Raw genomic sequence first — 6877 nt, 5'->3', positions numbered from 1 at the left:
TCTCATTACATCTTCTTCTTCCATATATGCACACCGTGTTCCATTCAGTCAACAGATTTCCTGCCAAGTGTCTCGTGTGCCAGGTAGGTGCTGGGGACCCCATGTGGAAGGATGCACGTGGCTGTTGACTTATGGGGCATGCTGCTCACAACAGGTTGGTTATTCCACACACTTGTGAGGAGTGCTGTGAAGGGGACACACAGGGACTCTGACCCAGTGACATTTCCTGCAGGACTCGAGTTGGGTGTGAAGATGGAAGAATATTTGTCTTTTCCTGTTTAATTGCGGGAGCTCCTTGTACTTTCTGCATACCAGTTGTCTCTTAGTTATCTAGATTATAAACATCTCCCAAACTGTGGTTTGTCTATTCATCTGCTGTGGCATCTTTCCCGTGTGATTTCCATTTTAATGTGGTCAAATTTACCCATATTTTTCTTTTTTTTTTTTTAAAGATTTTATTTATTTATTCGTGACACACACACACACACACACACAGAGGCAGAGACACAGGCAGAGGGAGAAGCAGGCTTCATGCAGGGAGCCTGACGTGGGACTCAATCCCGGGTCTCCAGGATCATGCCCTGGGTTGAAGCCCCACCGGGGCTGCCCAATTATCCATATTTTTCTTGATGATCAGTGCTCTGCCTGCGTGTTTAAAAAATTCTTGCCTTTTTTGAGGTAATAATGATTGAAATAAAATAATGATATTTTCCTGTGAAAGTTTTTTTTTTTTTTTTAAGATTTTATTTATTTATTCATGAGAGACAGAGAGAGAGGCAGAGACACAGGCAGAGGGAGAAGCAAGCTCCACGCAGGGAGCCCAATGTGGGACTCAATCCTGGGACGTGATCCCAGAGCTCCGGGATTACGCCCTGAGCCAAAGGCAGGCGCTCAACCGCTAAGCTATCCAGGCATCCCTCCGGAGAAAGTTTTAAAGTTTCTCTTAAGGTTTACCCATCTGTTATGTAGTGTGTGTGTGCATGTGTGTGTGTGTTAGGAATCTAATTTTCTTTTTTTTTATGGATGGCCGATTGTCCAGGAACACTTCTTTTAATTGTGGTAAAATTCATATAACATAAAATTCACATTTAAAATAGTTAAGTTGGGAAAAAAAAAATAAATAAATAAATAAATAAAATAGTTAAGTTGGGGATCCCAGGGTGGCTCAGCGGTTTAGCGCCTGCTTTCTGCCCAGGACATGATCCTGGAGTTCCGGGATCGAGTCCCACGTCGGGTTCCCTGCATGGAGCCTGCTTCTCCCTCTGCCTGTGTCTCTGCCTCTCTCTCTCTCTCTCTCTCTGTGTCTCTCATGAATAAATAAATAAAATCTTTAAAAAAAAAGTTAAGTTATGGGACACCTGGCTCAGTGGTTGTGAAGTGGTCCTGGGATCAAGTACTATATCGGGGAGCCTGCTTCTCCCTCTGCCTATGTCTCTGCCTCTCTCTGTGTCTCTCATCAATCAATAGATAAAATATTTAAAAATGGATAAATAGGGACGCCTGGGTGGCTCAGCGGTTAAGCATCTGCCTTTGGCTCAGGACGTGATCTTGGAGTTCCAGGATCGAGTCCCACACTGAGCTCCCTGCATGGAGCCTGCTTCTCCCTCTGCTTGTCTCTGCCTCTCTCCTTCTGTGTCTCTCATGAGTAAATAAATAAAACCTTAAAAAAAATAAAATGGTTATGTTTAAGTGCACAGCTTAGTGCCATTTAGTGCATTTACAGAGTTATGCCACCATCCTGTCTAGTTCCGGAGTGTATTGGTCAGCCCTAAAGGAAACCATATACCCATTGAGCAGTCACTCCCACTTTGCCCCCATACCCGCCCATGGCAACCATTTACCTACTTTCTGGCTCCAGGAGCCTATTTTGGGTATTTCATATAAATTGCATGTAAATTTCATATAAATTGCATCATCCACTTTGTGGCCTTTTGCATCCTGCTTCTTTCACTTAGCATTTCACAAAGTTCATCCATTTTACAACATGAATCAGTATTTCACTCCTTTTTATGACAGATAATACTCCATTGTGTGGATGTGCCACATTTTGTCTATCCAATTGTTGCATATGTGGGTTGTTTTCACTTCTTTGTTATTACAAATAGTGATGCTGTGAACATTCCTGTACCGATTTTTGTCTGCGCTTGTTTTCAATTCTTTTGGGTCCAGGAACACCTTCTTTTCTTTCTCCATGGATTTGCAATATCATCTCTGTCAGACAACTGATTTCCCACACATTTGGGTCTCTCTCTAGGCTACTTATTTTGTTCCATTGGCCTAATAATCCATCCCTATACCAGTGCTCATTGTCAGAGTTTCATGGTATCTCTCGATATCTGGTTGAGCAAGTGTTTGACACCTCCTTCCCCCCACTGTTTTGCCAGAACTGTCTTGGTTAAATCTGGCCCTTGGCTCTCCCACATGAACTTTGGGAGTAGCTTGTCAAGTTCCACAAAAAACTCTGTCGAGCTTTGTTTTGGATGGAGAGGTTGGTTTGAAGAGCATAAGTTGCTACCTTTACAGAGGTGAAGCTTCCCAGCATACATTTGAGTCCTTATCTTCCCACTTCAGGACTTGCGTGGGGCCCTCTCCCAAGCCTTTCACACAGCAAAGTCCTCCTTCTTCCAGTCTCAGGGTCTGCTCTGTCTTTCTCCCTCAGAGCCCTGGTCATTTGTCCTGAAATCATTAAATAGGTGGGTCTCAGTTTAATGTCGGGGCTGCAGACTCCTCTAGGGCTATGAAGCTGACTTGCTTGTTTGCCTCGCTTGAAGAAGAGGGGCTGACACATAGTAGGGTTCCAGTAAATATTCATTACAAGAATGGAGGAGGTAAAGAGAAGAAGGTCTTTGGGTCCTGGAGTACCTTGGCCATACTGATGCAGGAAAGAAGTTAGAGTTCGAAGCTGATGGCCAAGAAAGAATTCTTGAGATGTCTTTGGTGAAAAGAAAAAAAAAAAAAAAGGTTTCATTAAAGCAGGGAGACAGGACCAGTGGGGCAGAAAGAGCTGCACTGGGGTCATTAGGAGTGGCCCAGTATATACTTTCAGGTTGGGAAGGGGTCAGGGACAGTGTAATTTTCTAAGGAATTTTGAAAGCAAGGTTTCCAGGACCTTGAGAGGGCTAGCTATTATTGGGCAAAGGTCATTTATGAATGTCTAATAAAACCTTAGTCATGAGACCTTTCAGATGTATATCGGTGGGTCATACGCTTGGGGGATGATTGTCAACACATATCTTAAGTAAGTAAGTAAGTAAGTAAGTAAGATAAAGGAAGTTTCCAAAGGAATTTTTATATGTTAAAGTAGATTTATAGGATGCTGGGAATCAGGCTAAGATTGCCTTTTGCCCTTAGCAAAGTAGTGACATTGAGGCAGCTGGGTTCCTAGAGGAATGTCACTCTGCCTGTTTTTAAATACTTGTCAAGGGGGGATCCCTGGGTGGCGCAGTGGTTTAGCGCCTGCCTTTGGCCCAGGGCGTGATCCTGGAGACCCGGGATCGAATCCCACGTCGGGCTCCCGGTGCATGGAGCCTGCTTCTCCCTCTGCCTGTGTCTCTGCCTCTCTCTCTCTCTCACTGTGTGCCTATCATAAATAAAAAATAAAAAAAATTTAAATAAATAAATAAATAAATAAATAAATACTTGTCAAGGGGCTCTAAGTAGTAAAGAAATTTCATAAAATTTCTCCTGTCTTTGTTCCTCACATCAATACCTAGGGAGACGGTGAACAAAGTTACTTCACTTGTCTATGCTTTGGCTTTCTTCTCAGGAAAACGGAGATGTGATTAGGGCATGCTGATTAAGTGGGCTCAGGTATGGGTGGAGTGTTTGGCCCAAAGTTTGGGAAATGGTCAGAGCTAGCTAAGTGCCTACCTGACACTCTCCTTCCTGTCCACGAATTCAGTCTCACACTCCTCTGTGATGTGACGCCTGGTTCCAAAGCCTTGTCGCCAACCATTACTCATTTTGGTTCTGCCTCCCCCTTGAACTAGTCATCTTATCCCATTTTGCATATAAGGCAAATGAATCTCAGAAAGGAAGAATGACTAATCTGAGGACTTAAACCTAGAACCCCTGACCCCAAGCCCAGTGAGAAGAATCTTCAAGGTGTTTTCCAGCTCAGATATTGTTAGAACTTAGGTTGTGAGAACTACATGGATCCACTCAAAGCAGATCAAGAAAACTTCCAGACCCGCAGAGTTGGCTTAAGTTATATATTTATCTTATCATTACTGACATAGGGATAAACCTAAATTAAGCATGAACTCAAGTTCCCAGGTCTATAAAACCGTAAAGCCCACACGAATCTTCTAAGGAAACAAAAACAACCATGAATCAGGAAAATCCAAATTAACAACAGTTAATGAACGGGACTGGTGATATGTTGCTGACATCAGACGTCTGACATTGGGTTTAACAATAGCAGTAATGTTTTTACATTACTGACAGTTTCCGGTGTCTCTGTCAGAGTTACTGTCATTGTTTTCTTAAAACAATAATAACAACACAACAGAACTCGTATATAATCCAGTTTTATGGGCCGAGCAACTTAAACAACGCATTCTCAAATGCAACACGAAAAATAGGAAATAATGCACTTAGTACATCGCTCATTGTATATTTACAATGGTACTCACTACTGATGAGGGACTACAGATGTGCTCACCAAAGACAATAATGGCCCAATTTATGACCTAGTAAAAGACCCATTGTGCTGCTGCCATGGAGCTCCTCATCCTGAGCTGTTGCGTGGGGTCAAGGATTCAATTCTCCCACCATTTTACTCCATTGGACCTGTTGTAGTTTTTGGAATGTTTGTGTTCGTGAGGTCCAGAGCTGATGGCCAAAAAAGAAATCTTTTTGCATCTTTGATGCAAAAAGGTGGTTTTATTAAAGCAAGGGGGACAGGACCCATGGACAGAAAGAGCTGCTGACCTAGGATTTGTGAGGAGCAACCAGTTACGTACTTTGGGGTTGGGAGCAGTAGAGATAAAGGAAGTTCCACAAGGATTTTCATATGCCAAAGAAGACTCACAGGATGCGGGAGGCCTTGCTATTGATGTAGGAAGAGTCAAGGGCAGATAGGGCTAGGCAAGGAAAGATAAGGAAAAGTCTCCAAAGTCAGGCTCCTACCCATCCCAAGAAAACAAAGATAAGAGTAAAAACAACAACAACAACAACAACAACAACAACAAATAAACCTGGCTCCCTAGCTCTAAAATGTTAGGGATCATCTCCCTTTAATGGCTACTAAGTAATCCCAGAAACTCACCAGACTACAAAGAAATATGTCACTAAATAGTCTGCTCAAACCAAGAGGGCACATGAATCTCAAGGCCATGGGCTACCTGACTAGGTTTGCAGAAATCACAGATGTAGAGAAATGTTATGGAAGAGATATTAACCGCAGAGAAGGTAATACCTTGTTTGGGCTCAGGATATTTATAAGAACATCTTGTTTGTTATTATGATAGTTAGGAGTCCACCACGTTTGTTCTAAATATAGACATGATATTTACTAACACACCCTGATATTGCCAAGAAATTTACCAAGTTCCCTGGTCAGTTTCCTATAAAAGACAGAGGGGGTAAAAGCCCTCAGTGACCACCTTCTCCGGGGACCTCTCTCACTTCTGATAGCTTTCTCTGTATCTCTTCTTAACAATCTATCATTTCACTTACTGTCTGTTGTTCCTGAGGTGAATCTTTGACTCTGAGGAGAGAAGCAAGCTCTTCTGTATTACCTGTCATCAAGCTAAAGTTGTTTATTCCCCTAGTAAGTCATTAAGACAGCTGGGAGCTTCCTGAAGGAAGGGGCATACTCAGCCTGCTTCCAAGTGGGCTGCAGGTTATAAGGACATTACAGTTTATCTATATTTTCCTTCATTTGCTTCCCACATCAGACCCGTCAGGAAACTACTTTCCCAAGCTCCCAAGAGGGCACCTGGCCCACTGGCAGCTTTTGCGCATCCTTCAAGTATTCAGTGAGGTCTCTATTAAAGTTCTACGTTCCACTCATGGTTTTTGCCCAAAGTGTCGTTTCAATGCATTACAATACTTCAGTTGATTTCTGTCTCTCCAACTGAGGTTCGGCAGCAGGTGACTCTGGCAAAAGTCTTGAATTTCCAGGGGCAAAATGCCTGGCGGGGAGCCCCAGAGTGGGAGTAGGATGCTTCCTGTCCTGATCAGTGCAGGGCAACCCAGCAGGGGCAGCCGGAGGTGCCTCTACCGACTTCCCAGAAGGGAGTTGTCCCCCCCGGCGCAGAAAGCACAAAGTCTCAAACAGATGGGGGGCGGGGGGCAGGTACTTTTTATTAGACAATTCCAGTGGAGAAGCCCAGGGAGTGTGGGGGGCGTTGGAGAAACCCGGGCTCCTCCCGTGAACGTGCGGGGGCGGGACAGGCGCTGGGCGCCCCAGCTGCCCCGGGGCCAGCCGCGTCCGGAGCTCGGGACCTGGGGGGCTCCCGCCCCGTCGCTGTCTCCGTCTGCGCCCTTCCTTCCCCAGGAAACAAACGGTGGGACGGGACCTCCCAGGCTCTAAGCCTCCCAGCCCCGGCAGCGCGCCAGGGCCACGGCGCCCCTCCCCGCGGGGCGGCCCCCACCGCGCTCTCCGCGGCCCCCGCCCCCCGCGCGCCGCCGAGTCGGCAGAGGCCCGGCCGCTCTCGCAGTCGCCGGGGGGTTCTTTTTTTTGCTGGTTGCAGGCTTTTTTCTGCCTGAGTGGAAATGAAGCAGACACCCCCGCCGCTCCCCGGCGGCACGCTCCCCGCTCCCGCTCCCGCTCCCACGCGGCCCGCCCGGGCTCCCGCTCCCGCTGCCGCTGCCGCAGCCGCAGCCGCCCGCCCCCCGCCCCGAGCGCCGCCCCGCGGCCCCACACCCCGCC

Source organism: Canis aureus, chromosome 16 (assembly GCF_053574225.1).
Source record: "Canis aureus isolate CA01 chromosome 16, VMU_Caureus_v.1.0, whole genome shotgun sequence".
Lineage (NCBI taxonomy): Eukaryota > Metazoa > Chordata > Mammalia > Carnivora > Canidae > Canis > Canis aureus.
The sequence above is the reverse complement of the archived record's forward strand: the minus strand, read 5'-3'. Positions refer to the sequence as shown.